The sequence below is a fragment of the Gopherus evgoodei genome, unplaced genomic scaffold (assembly GCF_007399415.2).
Source record: "Gopherus evgoodei ecotype Sinaloan lineage unplaced genomic scaffold, rGopEvg1_v1.p scaffold_146_arrow_ctg1, whole genome shotgun sequence".
Classification (NCBI taxonomy): Eukaryota; Metazoa; Chordata; order Testudines; family Testudinidae; genus Gopherus; species Gopherus evgoodei.
The window spans coordinates 60,997-84,004 of record NW_022059809.1 but is presented as its reverse complement, the minus strand read 5'-3'; the positions used below and the strand labels follow the sequence as shown (position 1 = coordinate 84,004).

General features: G+C 53.2%; 3 non-coding genes across 3 annotated transcripts; 2 read left to right on the top strand and 1 right to left on the bottom strand.

Moving 5' to 3' along the window:
- Positions 1-2,470: 2,470 nt before the first annotated feature.
- On the bottom strand, positions 2,471-2,543 carry TRNAR-UCU. The gene has a single exon. It is a non-coding gene; the product is annotated as a tRNA-Arg (tRNA).
- Positions 2,544-15,040: 12,497 nt separating this feature from the next.
- On the top strand, positions 15,041-15,122 carry TRNAS-UGA. The gene has a single exon. It is a non-coding gene; the product is annotated as a tRNA-Ser (tRNA).
- Positions 15,123-16,367: 1,245 nt separating this feature from the next.
- Positions 16,368-16,440, top strand: TRNAF-GAA. Its single transcript has one exon. It is a non-coding gene; the product is annotated as a tRNA-Phe (tRNA).
- Positions 16,441-23,008: the final 6,568 nt, after the last annotated feature.

Sequence of the window (23,008 nt, the reverse complement as noted above, 5' to 3'; positions counted from 1 at the left end):
AAGATCCTGTGGTGAGGATAAAGAAGGTGTTGGGAGGAGGCCATGGGGAAGTAGCCCAGGGAGTTGTAGCTGTCATGCAGTTGTTACAGGAGGTACTATAGACAGCTGCAATCCACAGGGCCCTGGGCTGGAACCCGGAGTAGAGGGCAGGCCTGGATTCCCCCCAAACCTCCCAACTCCTGATCAGACACAGGAGGAGTTGACCCAGACTGTGGGGAAGATCACTGAGGTGAGCAAATCTGCCAAGAAGCGCAGGACCCACCAAGGTAGAGGAGGAACTTTGTCACAACCAGTATTTGAAAAGAGTAAATAGAAGGTTCAAGGTAATTATAGGCTGATCAGTCTCACATCAATCTCTGGTAAGATAGTGGAATGAGTAAGGAACTCCATTAATAAAAAATTAAAGGAGGGTAATATAATTAATGCCAGTCACCATTGAGAATACAATTAGAATAATCAAATTATTTATGGAAAATAGATCCTGTCCAGTGTGGCTGATAAAGGGATTAGTGTTGATGTAAGACTTAGATTTTTGTAAGATGTTTGACTTGGTAGCGCACAAAATTTGGTGATAAAACTAGAGCAATACAAACTGAACATGGTACAAATTAAAAGTGGTTAAGTGATGGATTTCCAAATAGAATTGTAAACAGGGGATTGACACCAAGTGGTGTGTTTCTAGAGGTGTTTATAAAAATATAAAATAACTTACAGACCAGTAGTGTTCCTAATGACACAGGTGTGCCTGTTTCTCCTGGCACCTTTTTTTCCAGCTGAGGACATATGTTAGAAAGACTCAACCTGATCTCACCTTCAATTTTCAGCCAACTCAGAGTGCAGGCAGGGAGTACCTAGGGACTGTGTGCAGGCAGGATGGAGCTCAGGGTGCAGGCAGGGAGTACCCAGGGGCTGTGTGCAGCCAGAGGGGAGGGTGGCTAGAGGCTACTCCAGAGATATACAGAAGAAGCCTCATGCTGCCCACAGTCCTTGCACCCAGAGCTCCCCGCGGGACGATGAGCTGCTGGGACACCAAACGGACCCATGTCCAGGGATGTGACAGGCTACTTCCATGAACACAAAGCAGCAAACCCTGCAATGGCCCCAGCTCCCCATGATGCAGAGGGCGAGCGCTGGCAGGAGAAGGCAGGGCACACAGGGCTGGCTCAGAGCGCTCTTTAGTTTGCCAGCGTGAACAGCGGGGAGATGGCAGGCAGCTGGCAAAGCGGAGCCCGGGGCAGCTGTTAGGATGTGGATTTTCACACCTGTCTGGAAAGGCCTAGACTTTAACAATGCAGGTAGATGATTCTCATACAGCTAGTCACAGAGGTAGGAAAGAAAATCACAATCACTGTTTGCCGGTGTAAGGGCTTCTCTTACTGGGACAGTCTGAGGCCCTGCTCTTTGGCTATGCTGCAGGGGCAGCCATAGGCTGGGAAGTGAATGGTCACGTCCTCACCAGTCACACTGAAGTAAGGTGCTATTGGGCTGTTGGGAATACAGTCCTGTCCTGATAATGCCCAGCACCACCAGGTAAAGATGCTTAAAGAAAACTAAGTTTGGTAGCATCCTGTCTGGCAAGAACTCACCTATCAATAGCAGGGATGTGACATCCTCATTTCTGTGTTGTTCTATCACTGTAGTCCGCACTTCTCTATTGTTTGTCTGTATAATTGCTGTCTGGGTCTGCGATTGTTTCTGTCTGCTGTAGAATTAATTTTGTTGGGTGTAAACCAATTAGGTGGTGTGTATAATTGATTAGATAATCATGTTACAATATGTTAGGATTGGTTAGTTAAATTTCAGTAAAATGATTGGTTAAGGTATAGCTAAGCAGAACTCAAGTTTTATTATATAGTCTGCAGTCAGTCAGGAAGTAAGGGTGGGGAATTGGCATCATGTTTCGCTAAGAGAGAGGAATGGGAACAGGGGCACAGGCAGGGCTCTGTGGCATCAGAGCTGAGAAGGGGACACTGAGGAAGGAAATTGGAATCATTGCTTGCTGGAAGTTCAACCCAATAAACATCTAATTGTTTGCACCTTCGGACTTTGGTTATTGCTGCTCTCTGTTCACGCGAGAAGAACCAGGGAATGGGAGGGTGAAGGGATGAGCCCTCTAACACTAACTAACATCTAACACACATTTGAACCTCTTCATTTCACACCGTTGCTCATTCTCAGGTTCTGCTTTGTCTCCAGACAGATCCAGTCTCTTTCAGGATGGCCTTGCTCTTCCTGTCTGTTTCGCTCATGGATGTTTTGGAGTAAGCACTCCCCTTCCCTCTATTCTCAGGCAAACACTGGTATGAACTGTTTGCTACTGCTGGGATTAGAAAGCATTTGTGGAGTGGAAGATGCCATTTCTGGGGGATTGTTCCCAAGCTGCAGTACTTTGTGTTCAAACATCTTCCAGCTTCCTTGGTGAAAATAAGACCAAGGTTTCCATGCAATGTAGAGGAAGAAGGTAGTTGTTCACCCCAGATGGGACTTGAACCCACAATCTCTGACTTAGAAAGCCATTGCCTTATCCATTAGGCCACTGGGGCCCTGAAGGTGGACTGAAAAAGGGGTGAATATTCCCTCTCATAAGTGCACATTCTTCACATTCACTCAGAAGCCAAATACCCCATTTAATCACCTTACAGAAATGTCTGCATCTGCTGGCAGTGAGGCAACTGGGTAGGTTGCTGACAGAGCTGAGCACCACCTTTCTGCCAGCCATTTTTAGAGAAGAACCCCATCCTAGAGTCACCCCTCCCTCCTTCAGCATATCCACATCTGTGGCTCTGAGTGGCAGTAGGATGATTAGGGGGCAAATCTGGGGCTGGAAGCGGAGTACGGTCAGCCTGTAAGGAGTAACCAGGTGGGGCAGACCCAGGGGGAGGCTGTGGGCTGCTGGTTGGTGGTTGAGATCAGAGCTCTAGATCAAAGCTGTACAGCGACCTGACACCCAGGGCTGACATAGTGACTCGATGAACCCCAAACCCTTGTTACTAAGGGCATTGAGGAGTCTCTGTCCATTAATAACTTCTGGGAGCTCCCCAGCAGGCTGTGGGCGTCAGCTGCCTAATGCCTCACAGGTTAGACTCTTGGTGCTGTGCCAGCCGCCCCCTCGCTTGCAGGCCCAGTGTAGGAAGAAGGAGGCCTGGTGCTGGCAGAAGAGGGTTTGGATTAATCGAGCTCTGTGTTATGGGCACAGAAGGGGGAGTTTATGCTCCCCCAGGGATGCCACTGAAGCCTCCTTGTGGGCTCCTCAAGGTCTGCTGGGAACTATGATGTCCCCCTTTTGCCACCTCAAAGGCTCCCTCTTGGACACAGTGGGTTCACCTGCTGGCTGGAAGAGTGTGGGGACTGCTCCGCAAAAGCCCATCTCTGAGCAGCCATGTCAGGGACTCGGGCTTAATCCAAGTGCAGAATCTTCATTTGTGTATGTTTCGCTCCTTTCCCACTTCTGTCCAAGTGGCAAGTGAGAAACAGACGAGACATGCTGGCCCGAAGATGCCTCCCTCCCACTTCCCTGTAGGCCGTGCAAAGCCCTTGGCCTGCCTCATGCCTCGTCAGGAAAGCGCGGTCATGCTGCCCAAGCCTGAGTCTCATCCGCAGCCTGGCCCGCCATGGCTGACGGAGTGCAGAGCTATGCGAGTCAATGGCAGGTCGAGTCAGGAGCCTCAGCTCTTTCCCCTGACAGCCACACACGCTGCCCAGCGCCCCAAGAGCCTCCCTTGTGTTCTCCTGCAGCAGCTGCCTGCCGGTGTGGGTGGGAAAAGAGGACCAAGAAGCACTGCGGCCTGAGGCCAGGACAGGAGGCCCTCACCACGCCCAGGCAGCCAGAGAGCTCCCTAGCAGGCTGACACCTCAGCCACCTCTTGCCTCATGGTCTAGGCTCTTGGTGCTCTGCTGGTCACAGCCTTGCTTGAAGGCCCAGAGGGAAAAGGAACAAGCCCATGCACAGCAGAAGATGGCTTTGACCCATTAACTGCAGGATTATGGACCTAGCATGCTTCCACTGCACCACTCTGCTGGCTTTGTACCTGCAGCAGCCAGCACCCAGCCTCCAGCATCCACACTAGTGCCTTGTGAGCACTAGTGCTGGCAGGCAGATGTGCAGGCTTCTAGGCAGCAGCCTTGGTTAGCACACATATGTGTCTCTGTGGTGCAATGGGTCAGTAGATTCAGCTGTTACTTGAGAGGATTGTGGTTCAAACCTACCCAGGGACAGTAGCTGAATTTCTCCATTTTTCCTGGCTGCCTTCCCCTCTGTCCCAGGACTGTCAGTCACGTTCACACTCGCTGCTTACTCAGCTCAGCACTTATTCTCAAAACTCTGCCAAAGCACCTCAGTCCTGCCCCTCCATGACCCTTCCAGGCAGAAGAGGGCCAAAAGGATTCCCCTCTCTGGGCTAATTCCATCCCTTGCCACAGGGCTGTTTCAGCCTCCCGTGAGAAGGGAATGATGGTGCTTGTATGAGCAAGTGTCTTAACTCATTCTCCCAGTTTTCAATCAAACTCTGCAGAGTGGGTCAGATCCTCAGCTGCTCGAAACTTGTGTCATTGATGTCAGTGGAGCTATACAGATTTACACCAGCTGAGGATATGGCCCATACCTTTTAAAGCTGTATCCCCACCTAACCCTAGGGAGCCGAGCATAGGTAGTGTTGTCTAGTGGCCAGAACAGAGGCCAGGGAGCCAGGAGCCCAGACAAGTCCCTGTTGCTCTCTGTGTCTCAGGTTTTCCACCTTTGCAGTGTCACCTTCCCCTTGGGTGAAACCTGCTACAGAAGCGCACAGTGATCCCTGCTTTCATTCAGCTTCCCTCTCCCCCCTACTCATCTTGCCACCACACTCCCTCCATGTCGCCACCCCCGACACGGAGACCCCTTCACCACTGACGGGATGGACGGGCGAGACCATCTCGAGAGAGCCGCTCCTGTTGCTCTGCAGGCACGGCAGGACCCCAGGCCTTGGAGAGGCTAAGTAGAGGGGCAGGCAGCTGAGTTCTTCCTTTTCACTCCCACTTGACTCAAGTATCTGCATCACATTTGTGACATAACCAAGTGGCCCAGGGAGTCCAGGGCCAGGTTCTCTGAGCTCAGGCTCATTGGTGTAAACTGGGAAGAGAAGAGGAAAAGAGGGGGAAGAAGGGAGAGGAGTTTTATTGCCAAAGCAGGTTCCAGCGACATGACTAGCAGTGACCAAGGCCAGGTCTGTGCTACGGGACTAGAGCGGCACAGTAGAGACCCAGCCGACAGCCACAGAAGGGGTTTTAATGTCACTGCAGGAACCCCACCCCCAAAGTGACAGCAGCCAGGCTGATGGAAGCATCTTCTGTCGATACCGCCGCGTCTATAGCAGGGGGGAGAGTGGCACAGCTACATCGGGGGGTGGGTTTTTCACAGCCCTGAGCCCTGTAGTTATGTCAGCCTAGACCAGGCCTGAGTCAGGTGGAACACAAAGCCGAGAGCTCAGGTAAGTCTCTGACCGAGCTGGAGAAGGGCTACAGAACAAGCTAGATACAAGGGGGAGAGGTGCTCAGAAGCAGAGGACTGCTGAGATCTGGACACTGCTTTGACTAGTTCAGATGATCTCTCACGTCTGACGTGAACAAACGCGTTGGATTTTTTCAGCTCTCACACCTGTCCCAGTCACAAATCACATTCAGTATTGAATGTTTCCATTGCTCTTCTTGTGCAGTGATGGGGACTGTCCTCCATTCTTACTGTGAAAATCACAGCAGCAAGATGGAGTCTGGAGTCACATGGGCAAATCGCATGTCCATGCATGACTCAGTTTGCAGGCCAGCACCGTTGTTTACATGTTAGTTTGAATGTTCCCAGGAAAGCTCAGATGTGGATTGGCATCTCCCAAAGTCCAGTGTCAGTGAAGCATTTCTTGATTGGGCACTTACTGAGAATAGTCCTTTCCCAAGAAGCTGACCAAATGCATCACTGAGGCTACCTGGAATCAAATACATTTGAGATACAAGTACATAGCCCATATGCATAACTTCAAATACAAAAATGGTACACACATACAGCCAGTATAATTATAACCAGCAAATCATAACCTTGTCATAGATACCTCACATGACAACCTTTGCACAATATTTGCTGCACATATATAACAGTGGTGGCAGCAATGATCTCTACGGTCCCAGTTTATATTAATAATGTCAGAGAAGGCTATAGAGAAGTGGGAGGGAGGCATCTTTGAGCCAGTGTGTCTCTTCCATTTCTCCCTTGCCACTTGGGCCGAGGTGGGAAGGGAGCGAAATGTCCCTGGCTGAAGGTTTTGCGCTCGGCCTTGAAGATTAAGCCCAACCCCCCGGCATGGCTAGGTAGGGATTGTCCTGGGCTCTGTGGGGGGAGGGCTCAGCTGGGAGAAGGGGCAGACAGGGATTTTGTATCTGATAGATAAGGGCTTTGTCAGTGGGAAGCTGTAGGTCACATGCTGGGGGTGATAGTGGGGTTTGAGGCGGAGCAGCACCAGCAGAGGAGCAACGGGTGAGGGTTTCACTTGGTAAAAATGAACCTGCCAAGCTGATCCCTCTGCTGGAGCAAAAGCCTCTCATTTATCTCCTCAACTCCCCTCCATGAAAATCTCCACCCCTCCCCTGGTGCTGAGAGACCCCCTCACTCCCATGGAGATTTGTAATTGTTCTGACTCTTCCTTGGCCTTGTTCAAATAGTTTTCACAGAAAAATGATCAAGGACATTGCAAATGAGAAAAACAAATGAAACCAGAGAAACCCCACCACACACAGTTTGGGTCTGAATTTTTCTACTGAAATTTGGAGACAATAAAACTCATCCCTTTGTTGGCCAGAAACCAAAGCTAGACCTCCCCTGCTGTAGCTGTGACTTCTGCTACCGAACCACCAATGCGCTGACTCCTCGTGTGAGACATTTCTCTGCACAATACTGCTGCTAATCCAGTTATTGACTCCAGGAAACATTTTCCTTAGCCTGGTTCCGTGTGTCACTGGTTTCTATAGCAAAGGCCAGTCCCTGCCCTGTGGCCTAGGCATCCTCATTCACATCAAGCTTCAAGTTGAGAATCATTTCCCATTCCCGCTCTGTGGGAGGGGAGACTTTTAAACACGCTCTCCGTGTGACTGCACATGGCTAAGTAAAGAGAACAAACCCCAAATCTTCCCTGTGCTTTGGGAGCCAGGTTTGCGGTGGGAATTCTGTAGTTCAGATGACTTCAAGCCTGGGCATTGGGATTCTTCACCAGTTTCTCTGGCATTGGGGCATTTTTGTGCTCACAGGTGCAATAGCTGAGTGGTTAAGGCATTGGAGTTGAAATCTCATAGGGCTCCCCCATGCAGGTTCAAATCCTGATTGCAGCGAGGCCTGTGTTTTAGCCAGTCTATCACCCAGGCAATACCTCTCTACACCCCCCTGAGACACTCTCAATTCTCTCCCCACCCCAAGTAAATCCTGTTCTGCTCCTTTCATAGAGATCCCTGGGACACCACCTCACACTGTGTCCCTGAGGTGTCAGGCAAACTCTCTGCACCTGAAGCCTCTGCCACTCACCTGGTGCCCCATAGATCAGCCATAGCCCTGGTTCTGCTCCTCTCTCTAGAGTGTGAAAGGAGCCAAGTCAGCGACTCCATGGGAGCTACGGGGCTGCAGAACCAACAGAAAAAAAGGTGCTCAGCTTTTCAGTGAGGTGCTGGAGGGGCGAGAGGGAAGAGGTGGGGGAGGGAGAGGAATGGGACAGGAAGGTGCAGGGTGGGAAGAGAAGGGACAGGGGTGGTGGCTTGGGGGAAGAGGTGGAGTGGGGGCAGGGCCTGTGGAGAAAAGGGGGGGATTTGTTCTGGGCCGGCCCTGAAGGGAAGCAGTGACTATCACAGTGACAATACAACTGACCAGCATTGCGGGGGAGACAGAGGGAGATCCGCACTCATCAGGTCTCTTCTCTCCCCCACGGTGAGCCAGACACTGCTCTCTCCTGGCTCTCACTCTAGCAGCTGGATGCCAAGGAGCCATTTCCCCACAGGAAGTGCATTGAGTGCCCCTGTGGTGCTGGGGAGTGGGGCTGGCAGGGGGGTTGATGTCTGCACAGACTCTCAGCTGCCAGGCCGGAGGGGGCACTTGGGACCTTACCAGACTGGCTCAATGAAGATAGGGGGTTGACAGAGCAATACAGACGCTCTCCAGAGCACGGAGCAGCATCCGCCCATGCAGCCAGGCAACGAGCATTTCCCACAGCCTGGAGCCGAGGGGGAGGCGGCAGCTGCTGTTCCAGCTCCTGGGGGACAGGCCCTGTCAGCCAACAGACACTTCTTACTCACCACAGCTAAGGGCATCGGGTTCCTCCGGTGAGGGTGTGGAGCAGCCGTTCGTTCTCCTGTTTGCACTCCTCTGTGATGTGAAAATCGGGGAGGGGAGGCAGAAGCCTCACTTCCTTCTTGAAATGACGCCCAGTGGGGGAAGCCAGGACAGCAGGGTAGGGAGGCAAGTGGTGGCCAGACTCTAGCCGCCAGGGTCTAGTCTAGCTCAGGGTCCAACTCAACTTCCTCCCTGCTCCACTGGCCCCCAGTCTCCTTCCGCCACCAGGTCAACCCGGGAACTCAGGCAGGAACAGGGTAAGGAAGCGAGTAAAGCAGGCTAAAGTGAGCCTTGTCTTCATGTGCTGCTCCCAGTGATGTCCTTTTTGTGTGCAACTGCTACAAAAACATCTCAGACAGAGAAGCAACAGACCAAAATACTGTGACAGAACTGCCAAAGTAGTTCAGTTGGGTGAGCATTAGACTGAAAATCTAAAGGTACCTGGTTCAGTTCTGGGCTTTGGTAGGTCCTTTCATCCCTCTATGTGCAGAAGCTGCTTGTTTTCTGGGAGCACAGCAGTGCCTGCACCCAAGGCAAGCATAGCTGCCCTAGAGATTCAGGAGTCCTGTGGCAAAGCAATTTCAGGGGCCCCTTCCATAAAAAAAAGTTGCAATACTATAGAGTACTATATTCTCATGGGGTCCCTGCAGGCCCTTGGGCAAATTGCCCCACTTGCCCCACCTCTGGGCAGCCTTGAAGGTGAGTCCCTGATCTTGGGCTCTGCAGTAGAAAAACATAGAACAGGCTTCTGCCCCTAGTTAGCCCACCTGACCTTTAATGATGAGAGCTGTCTTTCCCAACATGGCAGGGTGACCCTCAGGAATGGTGCCAGAGGGCTGCTAGGCAGTGACAGGCAGGGATTGGGGATGACAACTCCTCTGTACAGCTGAGCAATGGCAGTACCAGGGAAGGAGCATCTGTGAAAATGGCCATGTAGAAGGTGGCAGGGATTTAGGGGCCCAGGAGGAGGGTGCTTGATGTTCAGTGCCTTGGAGCAGCTGGACTTGGACATGGTGGATGTTCAGGAAATGCACATTAACAACTCTAGGATAGCTCAATAGGTAGAGGGTGATTGGAGAAAGGGCCTCCTGGCTGGGGAAGAACGATGGGGTTGGAGTCTTGTTCTTCACATTCGTGGTGTGAGTACAGAAAGTGCTGGAGCTCTGATGAGGGAGGGCATTACTGCTAGACTTTGTGCTCTGCGGCACTGGTTACTGCTATATTAGTGTGTATGGTCCCCTGTCATGAACGGATAGTTAAGAGTTAGTGGAACAGAAGTACTTCATGTCTCTTTTGCCTGTAAAGGGTTAACAAGTTCAGTGAGCCTGGCTGTCATCTGACCAGAGGACCAATCAGGGGACAGGATACTTTCAAATCTTGAGGGAGGGAAGTTTTTGTGTGTGCTGTTAGTTTTTGGTTCTTGTTCTCTCTGGGTTCTGAGAGTGACCAGACGTGCAAGCAGGTTTCTCTCCAATCTCTCTGATACAGTCTCTTATATGTCCAGAATTGTGAGTACTAGGTAGATAAAGCGAGTTAGGCTTATGTTTGTTTTCTTTATTTGCAAATGTGTATTTGGCTGGAAGGAGTTCAAATTTGTATTTTGCTGAAAGGATTTTAATTTGTACTTGTATACTTAGGCTGGGAGGGTATTCCCAGTGTCTATAGCTGAAAGACCCTGTAACATATTCCATCTTAAATTTACAAAGATAAATTTTACTGTTTTTTTCTTTCTTTAATTAAAAGCTTTCCTTGTTTAAGAACCTGATTGTTTTTTTATTCTGGTGTGAGACCCCAGGGGATAGGGTCTGGATCCACCAGGGAATTGGTGGGGGGAAAGAAGGGAAGGAGGAGAAAAAGGTTAATTTTCTCTCTGTGTTAGGATTACTTCCTCTCTCAGGGAGAGTCTGGGAGGGGGAGAGAGAAGGGGGGGAAGTGAATTTTTCTCTCTGTTTTAAGATTCAAGGAGTTTGAATCACAGTGATCTTCCAGGGTAACCCAGGGAGGGGAAGCCTGGGAGAGGCAACGGTGAGGGAAAGGTTTTACTTTCCTTGTGTTAAGATCCAGAGGATCTGGGTCTTGGGGGTGCCCGGGCAAGGTTTTGGGGGGACAAGAGTGTACCAGGCACTGGAATTCCTGGTTGGTGGCAGCGCTACAAGTTCTAAGCTGGTAATTGAGCTTAGAGGAATTCATGCTGGTACCCCATCTTTTGGACGCTAAGGTTCAGAGTGGGGAATTATATCATGACAATTGCTTTCTGCTGGACTCTCTCCAGTTTGTCCACATCCCTTCTCATGTGGGTCCCATCCCCAAAAGTACTCACATTTCACCCCAATGGCCCCAAAATGCCGGCTTTTATTATGTAAATAGGGTGCTGCCATGGTCAAGTCACTCCCGAGCTCTCCAGTGGAGCCTGCTGGCAGAGAACAAGGTGAAAAGTAGCCAGGATGTCACTCAGTCAAATCCCTGTGCTCCCCGCAGGTGGTATCGGAAAGCTCCAAGATGGCTCACTTCCCTTTCTCTCATCAGCTTCAGGCCCCAGGGTTACAAATGCACAAACCAGTTGGGATTCTCCCCTGGGCTCAGGGTGTGGGGTTGCTCTGAAGGGATGGACTTGCACTCTTGGGATATTAGTGCAAAGATACAATTTCAATTTCTCTTAGAGAAATTGGAGGGCAATTTATATTTGGTAAAAATCTTATTTAGTGAAAGGAAAGCTACAGTGACAGCCTGGTTACTGGGGTGCAAAACACTTTCCTCCTGGGAGAAACAAGAAGTTAGAATTAGAAATTTACATCGTTTGTTCCAACGTTGGCACAGGTTTAATTTTGCTTCTGTGTAGGTTTGTTTCAGGCTGTGACCGTTTTGGTTTATTGGGTTGTTTTCGTTTTTTATTTGGAATGGAGCTTTTAATTGACATTTGCTGGATGGAATGGCTGACCTACAACACCAGTTTTGACATAGTTCTGCATATTTTATTCAGGTTTGGCTAGTATTCAAGGATTCAATCCCTTTATAGGAGGTTTTAGTGGTCAGGCTTATTTATTTTATGTTATTTTACCATCCTGCTGTAGCACACCTTTATGATAAAATTTTGAAATTATTAATTTACAGCATTTGTTAGTTTTTATTTTTAAAAACAAAGTTTTTTTAATGTTAGGGTTTTAAATTAAGCCTTGTTTTTGGTTTCAATTTTTCATTTAGGTTTTGGTTACTGATGGGATCTTTAAGAGATCTTTGGATTTAATACTAAAATTTGGACAGATTTAGATTATTTAAAGTAAACTATGTTTACTATTTTATTTTAATAAAGGTTGTATTGCTGTAAACCCTGGCCGGGGGGAGAGGAGATGAGCCTGGCCTTTGAGGAGGAGCAGAGACATGGCCCCCGTGAAGGGTGAGGCCAGGTGATGGGGGGCACAGCCCCCCAATTTTTTTGTCTAGCCCATCTCAGTTCGCCACTAAAGGAGAAGAGTCTGATGCCACCCCTGCTAGTCACTGGGTGTCACTGCTGCTCCATGGGATACATGCTCTGTGCCTTACTCTGACTGGTGGGAAACAAACTCTGTGCATTACCGTGACTGGTCCGTGGGTGTCACTGCTCCTAGAAGGCAGACACATGCTGTGCATTACGCCATCTGACCACTGGGTGCCATTGCTGTATCGAGGGCAACATCTTCTGTGCATTACCCTGAATAACCACGAGGTATCACTGCTGCTCCAAGGGAGACATAAGAATGGCCAGACTGGTTCAGAGGCAAAGTCCATCTAGCCCAGTATCCTCCTGTCCTCTGACAGTGGCCAGTGCCAGGTGCCCCAGAGGGAATGAACAGAGCAGGGAATCATCATGTGATCCATCCCCTATTGCCCATTCCCAGCTTCTGGCAAACAGAAGCTACAGGCACCATCCCTGCCCACCCTGGCTAATAGCCCTTGATGGATCTATCCACCGTAAACTTATCTAGTTCTTTTAGTTCAGAGTGGGGAATTATATCATGACAATTGTCCTCTGCTGGACTCTCTCCAGTTTGTCCACTGGAGGCGCTGCCAGAGGGTTAAACCCCAGCACAGGCAGGGGCAGAGGGGTAACAGTTATCCCGGTGGGCTGAGACTCCAGTGTTTGCAAACATGGGTGGGGGGAGCAGAGGGCTTTTTTATTTCCCCTCTCACAGGCAGCACCTCTCAGCATGGGCTTCCCAGGGCTGGGCTCTTAAAGGCACAGGCATCCCACTGCATAGACACTGCAGCTCCTCTCTGATGTAACCTACTGAGGTGCTGCAGTAGGAGACTCAATTCAGTGAAACTGGGCATTCCCTATACGCCCCCCAGCCAGGGGGCTGTGCACCCCCTTCCCCGAATTTCCCCAACACCCCCTCCCTCAGTGGTCAGGTAGTTACATGCAGCGCTACCAATGTTGTCATTGCTTGCAAATTTGAATGGAAATTGAAACGTTAACACACACTTTAAAAGCAGATACAACATATGAAAACTGCTTGTACCTGAGAAAGTAAAATAGGTTTGGAAAGTCTGGACACAAGCGTGGTTTCCTCACCCAGCTGTTGTGTTTGCTGACAATGTCGGTGCAGTGGCTTCGGCAGTGTTGGCCAACCTTAGAATTTCAAATGATGATTTGTAAGCGAGGTGTGAATGAGCTCTTCCCTGACAGCTACTGATGACCAGGGTTGGGGGGAGGCTTTGGGACCAGACTGTATTTACATGAACTCACCTACTCTGCTGATGTATGCAGGGAACAGAGCTGGGCTGTCTCTGCTCTAGGTGCCCAGAGGAGGGAAGGTGTGTGGGGCTCCAGCCTAGAACTTATTCTCCCTCCTGCCAAGGCCTGACTATTAATCCCATCCCTGCCACTCCTTTTTTCAAGCGCCATGTGGGCCAGGGGAAAAGTGTGGAAGGAAACACAAGGGCCAAGCTTGTGGACATCAGGTGAAGCAGCAAGAAACCCAACTATCAGGGTAGCAAGTTCTAGAGCCCTAGCTCATTGTGACCATCCCAGCCAAAGACCTGGCTCTAGGAGGTGTGAGTCACCCAGCAGGAGGGGAAAGACTGGCTCTTACACAGCTGGAGAGAGGGAAGTTGAGCACTGTGAGCGCTAAGGCTTGACCACAAACCAATACAAGGTGCTACTGAGATTTGAACTCAGATTACAGGAGTCTGAGTCCTGAGTGCTGCCCATTACACCATGGGACCAGCTTAGGCTGCTGTTTCTCCACCTCGGTGACCCTCATGGGGTTGGTTTGTGTAAGGGGGCTCTTGACCCTTTACTAAAACTTAGTGTGGGTGGGCAGATGGGTTGGTTGACTAGTTCCCAGCACCAATAGAAGAGGGAAGGATCAATGGGAAATCAGGACCCTGAGATTGACAGTCCCCAGGGACAATGGCGAGAGGCCAAAGCTCCAAGTTAGCTGCACTGACAGGCCAGGCAGTGTAATGAGGGAGTCACCAGGCCAGGGGGTCCCATCCTCCATGTGAGCTGGAACTGCCTGGGCGAGAGTGGGGCAGAGCTAAGGAGAGAGCAGGAGCCTGAGAAGAGCCGGGGAGCAGAGCTGTGCAGGTGTAGTGCCAGAAACTGCTGCATGTAGGAATTTGCAACCTGTAGCAGTTACTGATACCTGAGGTTGTTCTTATTTGCTGACTTTTCCTTATTGGCTAAAACTAGACAGTGGTTTCTCTAGCAAAGGCCAGTCCCTGGCCCCTTGGTCCAGACATCCTCCTTCATATCAGGCTAGGGTGACCAGATGTCAAAGATGAAATATCAGGACGCGGGGGGTGGAGCAAAAAAAAAAGCCAGAGGGCCCCCCCTGCCGCCAAGCGGCAGTGGCACAGCCCCATCTCCAACCAGCTCTCGGCTCCAACCCCCGCTACACCCCCAGCTCCCCCATCCCCTCGCTCCTGGGCCCAGCCTGGGCTCCGAGCTCTGCAGCTGAGCAGTGCTCCTGGGCCCTTCTGCAGCTCCCGGGCAAGGGGTGAACCAGGCAGCTCCCAACAGGAGTGTGTCTGCCCCACGTGTGTCTCTGCCCCCCGCCCACCTGGGTCCTGCCTGCTCCGTGCTGCCCCCAGTCCCACTGCGCTGCCATGCAGGCAGCAGGGCTGAAGCAGCTTCCGCGCTGCACTCCCGGCCATGGCCATGGCCCGTGTGCACACCTGGGAGGGAGGAGGAATGCCGCGTGCTTGGGGAAGAGACAGGGCCAGGGCGAGGATTTGGGGAGGGATCCAATGGGGCAGTGAGGAGGGAGGCTGGGGGCAGGGCCAGGGCCGGGATTTGGGGAGGGATCCAATGAGGGAAGGAGAGGGAGGAGTCAGGGTGCGGGGGGCAAGTGTCCCTCTGGACTCTGCTTGTGTGCTGGAGCAGAGGGCAAAATTATTTGTTTGTCCAGTGTCCAAACCAAACATCGGTCGGGACGTGGGACAAACAAGCAAATATCGGGACAGTCCTGATAAAATCGGGACGTCTGGTCACCCTACATCAGGCTTCAAGTTGAGAATCATTTCCCATTCCCGCTCTGTGGGAGGGGAGACTTTTAAACGCGCTCTCTGTGTGACTGCACATGGCTAAGCAAAGAGAACAAACCCCAAATCCCCCCTGTGCTTTGGGAGCAGGTTTGCGGTGGGAATTCTGTAGTTCAGATGACTTCACACCTGGTCATTGTGATTCTTTACCAGTTTCTCTGGCATAGGGAAAGTTTTGTGCTCCCAGCTGTGATGGCCGAGTGGTTAAGGCATTGGAGTTGAAATCCAATAGGGTTCCCCTGTGCAGGTTCAAATCCTGCTCACAGCGAGGCCTGTGTTTTAACCAGTCTCTCACCCGGGCAATACCTCTGTACAACCCCCTGAGACACTCTCAATTCTCTCCCCACCCCAAGTAAATCCTGTTCTGCTCCTTTCATAGAGATCCCTGGGGCACCACCTCACACTGTGTCCCTGAGGGGTCAGGCAAACTCTCAGCACCTGAAGCCTCTGCCACTCACCTGGTGCCCCATAGATCAGCCAGGGCCCTGGTTCTGCTCCTCTCTCTAGAGTGCGAAGGAAGCCAAGTCAGCGACTCCATGGGAGCTATGGGGCTGCAGAACCAACAGAGAAAAAATAGGTGCTCAGGACTCACTGGCAGCCAGCTCCTCCCCCACCCACTACAGGCCTTGCTGACAAGCTCCTCCTCTTCCCCTTCAGCACCTCCCACCTGCCAGTGATCAGCTGTTCAGTGGGGTGCAGGAGGCACTGGGTGGGGAGGGGGAGGAGCAGGGATGGGAAGAGGTGGGGGTGGGAGAGGAATGGGGCAGGAAAGTGCAGGATGGGAAGAGATGGGACGAGTGGGGACTTGGGGGAAGGGAAGGGGAGGGCTGGGGGCAGGGCCTGGGGAGAAAAGGGGGGATTTGTCACAGACCCTGGATCCTCTAGGGCCAGTCCTGAAGGGAAGCGCTGACTATTACAGTGACAATACAACTGACCAGCATTGCGGGGGAGGCTGAGGGAGATCCGCACTCATCAGGTCTCTTCTCTCCCCCAAGGTGAGCCAGACACTGCTCTCTCCTGGCTCTCACTCTAGCAGCTGGACGCCAAGGAGCCATTTCCCCACAGGAAGTGCATTGAGTGCCCCTGTGGTGCTGGGGGGGGCTGGCGCTGCTGCTGGCTCTGGGGCTGGCAGGGGGTTGATGTCTGCACAGACTCTCAGCTGCCAGGCCGGAGGGGGCACTTGGGACCTTACCAGACTGGCTCAGTGAAGACGGGGGGTTGACAGAGCAATACAGACGCTCTCCAGAGCACGGAGCAGCATCCGCCCATGCAGCCAGGCAATGAGCATTTCCCACAGCCTGGAGCCGAGGGGGAGGCGGCAGCTGCTGTTCCAGCTCCTGGGGGACAGGCCCTGCCAGCCAACAGCCACTTCTTACTCACCACAGCTAACGGTGCCGGGTTCCTCCGGTGGGGGTATGGAGCAGCCGTTTGTTTTCCTCTCCTTTTTGTGTGCAACTGCTGACAAAAACATCCCAGACAGAGAAGCAACAGGCCAAAACACTGTCATGTAGATGCCAAAGTAGCTCAGTTGGGAGAGCATTAGACTGAAGATCTAAAGGTCCCTGGTTCAATCCCAGGCTTTGGCAGGCCCTTTCATTCCCCTTTGTGCAGGGGTGGCTTGTTTTCTGGGAGCACAGCAGTGCCTGCACCCAAGCTAAGTTACTGATCTTGGGCTCTGCAGTAGGAAAACAGAATGGGCTTCTGCCCCTAGTTGGTCCACCTGACCTTTAATGATGAGAACTGTCTTTCCCAACATGGTGGGAAGAAAGTGAGGCAGGGCAGCCCTCAGGAATGGTGCCAGAGGGCTGCTAGGCAGGGATTGGGGATGAAAACTCCTCTGTGCAGCTGAGCAAGGGCAGTACCAGGGAAGGGGCATCTGTAAAAGTGACCCAGCACACCTCTCCTCCTCTGGGCACCTAGAGCAGAGGCAGCTGGTGCTGACAGCTCCAAGGGAAGGCTTAAAAGCCACAGAGCAACTGAGGTCAGGGCTAGAGGAGGGCAGGACCATGCCTATGTGTGGCCTTCAGACAGGCACAAAATCACCCAGCCAGGCTGCTCCCTGCCATGCCAAACACCCACTGAAGTTCACCAGCATGCAGGGCAGCTGCTGATGCTCTATGGCCAACATCACAAGATGGTAGGAAAGCAGGGCCAGCCCCCATGGTGGGGCCTCTGACTGGTCCCACTCAAGGTGCTCACTTTTGCAGTGGGGCAGGAGATTTTTCCCCAAGAGGCTTTTTCCCAGCTGGTGAGAAGCAGAGAAACACCCAGGCTCCCAAGGTGCTATGTAGCAAACCCCCTCAAGCACAGAGACTGGCGCACATTTGGAAGAGGGAAACTGCTCTACACACTAGCCCGGGCAGCCGCCCATTTTCTTTGGCAAGTCAGGAATGGCAAAGGCTAGACTGGAAGCACCTGGGACTCCTGCCCCAGCCTTTGTGACACCCATCCCCCAACTCCTTCCCAGGGCTCTAGCTGAAGCCAGAGCATTGGCCTGAGCAGCCAAGAAGAGGTTCCAGCCCTGAAGGGAGCAGGACTTTTAGCCTAAAGGTAAAACTGGCAAAGCACAACCACGAAGGGACTCGAACCCTCAATCCCCTGATCCGAAGTCAGATGCCTTATCCATTAGGCCACATAAGAAAAGGCCCTCCAGGCACTTCTTTGGAAAAGACAGACACTGATACATCTGACAAAGTGGGGATTCACCCACGGAAGCTCATGCTCCAATACGTCTGTTAGTCTATAAGGTGCCACACGACTCTTTGCTGCTTTTGCAGACACTGTGTTTCTCAGGTCAGCTACTGAGGGGGGCCGAGACTCTCTGGGCACAAGAAGTCGAGTTCCCAGTGAGATGTGAGACTTAATTCTCTGGAGCCGGGTGCAGGGCTTTGGCAGGGGGTCTCAGGCATGGGGGATTGTGGTGCAGCAGATGGACCGGCTGTCTAGGTGCGGAGATTTAATCTCACTGAGGAGGAGGAGGAGGAATCCTGCTGACAGGCAGTGTCCAGGATCGGTGCAACCACTAGGCGAACTAGTCAGCCACGTAGGGTGCCAAGTGGTTGGGGGAACCAAAAGCCACACTCAGAGGAGGCAGTGGAGTGGAGGTGAGCTGGGGAGGGGGTTGGGGAGGTGCGGGGAGAGGGCTGCCCGCAGCAAGTAATGGGGGCGGGGGCATGCAGAGGAACCGCTCCCTGTCCCAGCTCACCTCTGCTCTGTCTTCTCCCCTGAGCACACCGCCCCCGCTCTAATTCTCCTCCCCTCCCAGGCTGGCTGCACTAAACAGCTGATTGGCACCACAAGCCTGGGAGGCAGGAGAAGTGGAGCAGTGCCGGTATGCTCAGGGGAGAAGGCAGAGCAGTGGGGAGCTGGGGTGGGGAGATGCTGCAGGGGGGGCTGCCTGGCTCTTCCCAATGGCCCCTGCCCCTGCTCCGTCCCAGTCCCGCCCTCCTGCCCCTGCACTCACTGCATGGTAAGTGGAGTGACCCAGCCCCAGCCTGGTCCACTCCCCTGGTTCCCAGCCATGCCACCAGCGAGTGCTGTGGGGTGGTTCCCCTCGTCCCCCAAACTTGGGAGCCAGGGGAGTTGTATGGCCCTGGGTCTCTCATCCCTCCATCCCCTCCCCTGCCCCCAATATCCCTCTTGGGCTCTGTGGGGCTGGGTCTCTCTCCCTGCCCCTGTGCTCCCCCCTGCACAGCATGTCCTGGGAGTGACTCAGTTTCCTTGGACCAACGTTTCACCAACCACATGTGTCTGTTCTGTTCCCCACCTCCCTCCACCCCACCCCATTTCCCCTGCACCCCAGGCTGGGTCTCTGCCAACCCCCTCTCCTCTCCTCCTGACCCCAATATCCCCTGCCCCTATGGGTCTATGGGCCTGGGTATCTCCCTACCCCCATCTCCTCCCCCAATATCTCTCTGCCCCAGGCTGTGACGTGCTGTGACGTGTGCTGGAGCTGTGACATGTGCTGGGGCCAGAGCCGGCACCACGGTTTTTGCCACTCCAAGTGGCGGGAAAATGAAAAAAAAGCCCCGATCACAATCGGCAGCAGTTCCACTGCACCGCCTTCTTCTGTGGCAGCAATTCGGTGGCAGGTCCTTCCCTCCGAGAGGGACTGAGGGACCTGTCGCCGAATTGCTGTCGAAGAGCCCGACGTGCCGCCCCTTGCCCTTGGCTGCCCCAAGCACCTGCTTGCTGAGCTGGTGCCTGGAGCCGGCCCTGGCTGGGGCTGTGACGTGCACTGGGGCTGTGACCTGCTGTGACCTGCTCACTCCCCAAGGGCAACTCACTCACTTGAAACCAGCAGGACAGAAGGTGTCACGTGTCCATGGGCGGGGTTATGCAGATGAGCAGTGTCTGGCGGCAGTAGGGAGAGCAGCGAGATGAACCGAAGGAGCCGGGCAGAGAGAATTCTCTGTGTGTGGACAGAATCCGGTGTGGGGAGTTCGTGTGGGGAGTGCCTGCATCGGAGTCACTTCAGGGCAGTGATTGCCACTGAGCTACGTAGTGACAAAAGGTGTGTGAATGGGGTGTGGTGCCTGGCTGGGAGCAGCTTGTGGTGATAAGAAAAGGGGTGGGAGCAAGAGGTCCTGTCCTAGCAGGGGGTGTATACCCTGAGAGGGTGTTTTGTGGGTGCAAGTAGGTTTGGGGGTTTCTTGCAATGACCAGGGTTGTCTGGTGGGTGCAGCTAGAACCCTCCTAACCCCACTAGTTTTCTCTGTGTTAGGGGGGCAGATTCTGTGATGTCACAGTCCCTGGGGGAGGAGTTTGAATCATAACTCCAGAGTGGGAGAACAACTCCCCCCACTCCTGCTCAGTCTCCACTAGGGGGCTGGGCTGGGATCTCTAGGGAGGGAAGCACAGGGAAAAACAGTCTCCCCTATGGAACCCAGGAGTCCTGGATCCCAGTCCCCCTGCTCTAGACCCCTTCCACTTCCAGAGCCAAGGATAGAACCCAGGGGTCCTGGTGCCCAGCCCCCTCCCTGCTCTGACCACTAAACCCCACTGCCCTCCCAGGGTGGTGCAGGGGTCATTGGGTCCGTGTCCCAGCTCTGCTAAGGGCCTTGACTGATTTTCCCAAAGTGCTTCCTTCTGAATCTAGCTGACGAAGTGGGAATTCACCCTCAACAGTTCATGCTCCAGTTCATGATCCAGCATATCTGCCCCCCCGCCCGGTCACTGCCCACCCCCATGTGGGGGCACCAGCACTGTGCTGAGTAGTGATGGACAATTGTCCAAGCTGGCCCAGGGGAGACGTGTGTGTCCCTGCTGCCCTCTGCTGAGCCCTGCTCTGTGTGTGTGCATCTGTGACACTGTATCAGTGTGTTACTATGCTAACCAGTAGGAAATGGCTTTGCAGGATTTTGTATTCTGCAGCAAGTGACACACACACACACACACACACACACACACACACACACACACACACACACACACACACAGAGAGAAAGGGACTCACCCAATCCCAAGAACACTCATACACAACACACCCAGAGGGACATGTTAGTCCAACCCCCAAAGAGAGAAACATTCACACCCCCAGCCACACTCACAATAACGCCCACACACACACCATAACATTCACAGTTGTGCTCAGAGACACAACTGCACGCAGTTCACTCCCACTGCTCCAAATACAAGGACCTCCTGCCCCACACAGCATGTGCCAAGGCCTGTTGAACTCACTGCCACTGGACAGCTACCAGTGAGAATGACCCCCTCGTGCTGGATCATCTGCTTGGCCCCCCACTCCCTCTCGGGGCACGCTGTGCAGCATGGCTGGGGATTGTGCAATAGCAGGCTGGGGCCGGGTCACTCCACTTCCTGCAGGAAGTAGCCAGCCCCCTGTCCCCCACAGAGGCCTGGGACCAGCCCCTCTCTGCTTCCCCCCATGCAGGCCTGGGGCCTCAGCCTGCTCTGCTCCCCTGGCTCCCAAGTTTGCGGGGAGGGGGGAACCGCCCCACAGCACTCGCCGGCAGCATGGCTGGGAGCCAGAGGAGTGGACCATGCAGTGAGTGCAGGGGCAGGGGGGGCAGGGCTGGGGTGGAGCAGGGACCATGGCAAAGAGCCAGGCAGCCCCCCCTGCGGCAGCTCCCCACCCCAGCTCCCCTCCGCTCTGCCTTCTCCCCTGAGCACGCTGGCGCCGCTCCACTTCTCCTGCCTCCCAGACTTGCTGTGCTAATCAGCTGTTTAGTGCGGCAAGCCTGGGAGGGGAGGAGAATTAGAGCGGGGGCAGCGTGCTCAGGGGAGAAGACGGAGCAGAGGTGAGCTGGGACAGGGAGCAGTTCCCCTGCATGCCCCCACCCCCATTACTTGCTGCGGGCAGCCCTCTTCCTGCACCCCCCAGCCCCCTGCCCCAGTTCACCTCCACTCCTATGCTGCCTCTTCCCCCAAGACCCCTCCTCCTGCTCACTGCTCTCGGCCCCCTCCCCACCCTCACTCACCCTTATGGTCATTACAAAGTGGCAAGGCAGAGCCCTCCCATTTTTAAAAGTCCTGGGGTGTTGTTCGCCCCTGTTCAGGCACCCCTGGGGCCCTGCACTTCACACAGCTCTCCCTGATTTCAGCTGTTAGTGAGGGAGCCTCACTGCTAGCGCAGACTGGGCAGTTTGTTGGATGAGAGACACTGTCCCAAAGCAGGACTAATGCTTAGACCTGGTGATCAGTGATTTCAGATCTGTTGGTCTGCAGCAAGACTCTACAGTGAGTCTTAATCAGCTCTGTTATTACACAGGGAAGAATAAAAGGGTCAAATGGGGCCTGGAAGCCTTAAGAAGAATCCACCCCACCAAGTACAATGCTTGTTGATACCTGCTCTCAACCTCACTGAGAATGTTTTGGGGTCACTCCTCGCCTTTATCAACCTAGGGAGAATAGCAGTTAACAGGTGCTCCAGTGGCACAATTGGTTAGCTCACAGTACTTATAGGGCAGTGCTGAGAGGAGCTATGCTGAGGTTGTGAGTTCAAACCTCACCTGGAGCACTGGTTTTCATTAGCCAAATGGCTTCACCCCCTCATTTGGCCCTATGGAAAGCAGAATTCTAGCCCTGGGGACATTGAAGCAGGGTAAGAATCAAAAATGCCCCTTGTCATGGAGTCCCTGGGCGATGCTCTGGAACTCCTCCCCACCAAGCCAGGCAGGACTTTGGGGAGCCTCCTCTCCCTTGGAGCAGACTTGTTCAGGGCAAGAAGCTCACACAGCTTCACCTCCTGGGTCTCTCCTTGGAGCATTCAGCATCCTCTGCCCCTCCGTGCGCTTCCCACAGCAAGTCCACCCCAGCGGGGTCCTGGGGAAGCCACCGGGTCCTGCACCCCCACTTTGCAGTCAGACGTGACTCTCAGCCAGCCAGTAACACAGAGGTTTATTCAATGACAGGAACAGGGTCTAAAACAGAGCTTGTAGGTACAGAGAACCGGACCCCTCGGCCGGGTCCATTCTGGGGGTCAGTGAGCCAGACCCCCATGTCTGCCCTCAGCCAGCTCCAGACTAACAACCCCTCCCAGCCCCTCCTCTCTGCTCAGCTCCTTTCCTGGGGCCAGGAGGTCACCTGATCCCTTTGTCTCCAACACCTTCAGCTGGCACCTTTGCAGAGGAGGGGCCCAGGCCATCAGTTGCTAAGAGACAGAGTGTCAGGCATTTAGGTGCACTGGCCCTTTGCTCTGCCAGATACTTAAGAACTGCCTAGGGGACACTGAGGCACCAACACAGTATTCAGAGAAAACATTAAGAACTTTCCCAGTTCGTCACACCCCTTCACTTATTACCTCCTCTCCAGAGAATCTACAATCCTTTCTCCCCCACCAGCCCCTGTGCCAGGATCCCTCAAGCAGAGCCTGGAGTCCTGCCCATCCTTGACCCCTGAGCCTGAAGGGAGAGGAGCAAAGAGCCATTGTTAGATAAGTACCCAAGCCTGTCCAAGACCTTTACCTAGACCAATCGACAATGGAGAATGGCATAGGGTTTTTTTCAGTGTTATACCCACAGATTTAACAGGTACACCACAACGTTAACTTATGTGCATATGTACATGTCATCACCAAGCACAAACATACTAGCCTATGCAGTAAATGTACCCTAATGTTTTGTGGGTGAGGAATGAAATTTGGGCATAGGAGGAAGGATTTCCAGCCCTTGTGCCCTATAAAAGAGGTAACCC